Genomic DNA, 653 nt, shown 5'->3' on the forward strand with positions numbered 1-653 from the left:
CATTTCCAGCGCTCCCTGCGGCCTCTGCCTGGGGAGTTAGGTTTGGTGACCGAGATCAGCGCTACCAAATTGCAGCGGGGCTGATCTGGGGGCTGGGAATTTGCCATTCTGCTGTACAGACCCTGGGTTTTTTTAAAAGCAAGGTTTGTTTTCATTTTGGTTTCTTTCGGATTTTCTCCTCATCTGCGACTCACTTTTCGGTTTTTACTTTTCTTAACCTGAGGATCTTTCCGCGATCCCACCGCTTCGTCTTTCTGTCAACCTTGATTTCCTATTATATAATTTATGCTCGAGTCTCGGCGGGCTGGGGCGAGGGGGTGCTCTTTTTGAAGATGAAAGTTTTAGAACCCTCTCCTTCCTTAACTTGGCTCAAGCTATTTGTGCTGTTTGAAAATAAGGGTCAACCCAAGAGCCTTCTTTCGCCTCCCGGTCAAGTCGATCCTCCTCCCCCCCGTATGCGATTCAAATGGCAGTTTTATTAAACTGAAAACTAGTACCTGACCTGCAGCGTCAGCATTTGGAAGCTGCCGATCTGCAGATGGGCGGTGAAGGCATGTGGCTTCGCTCCCTTGCGTTATTGCTGGCTTCCAGCTTGTGTGTGTGTGTGTGTGTGTGTGTGTGTTGGAGTCTCATTCTGTCGCCCAGACTGGAGT

The 653-nt window shown here is 49.5% G+C and overlaps 1 protein-coding gene across 1 annotated transcript in view; it reads left to right on the forward strand.

The window, feature by feature from the left end:
- The window catches only part of MME (membrane metalloendopeptidase), a 109,494-nt gene continuing 108,841 nt past the window's right edge, over positions 1–653 (forward strand). Inside the window, exon 1 of the mRNA XM_008059514.2 lies at positions 1–143. The gene's annotated coding sequence lies outside the window, so the exon portion shown is untranslated. The remainder of the gene's footprint in view (positions 144–653) is intronic.

This window comes from Carlito syrichta, unplaced genomic scaffold (genome assembly GCF_000164805.1).
Source record: "Carlito syrichta isolate Samal-C Ts95f unplaced genomic scaffold, Tarsius_syrichta-2.0.1 Scaffold304229, whole genome shotgun sequence".
NCBI lineage: Eukaryota > Metazoa > Chordata > Mammalia > Primates > Tarsiidae > Carlito > Carlito syrichta.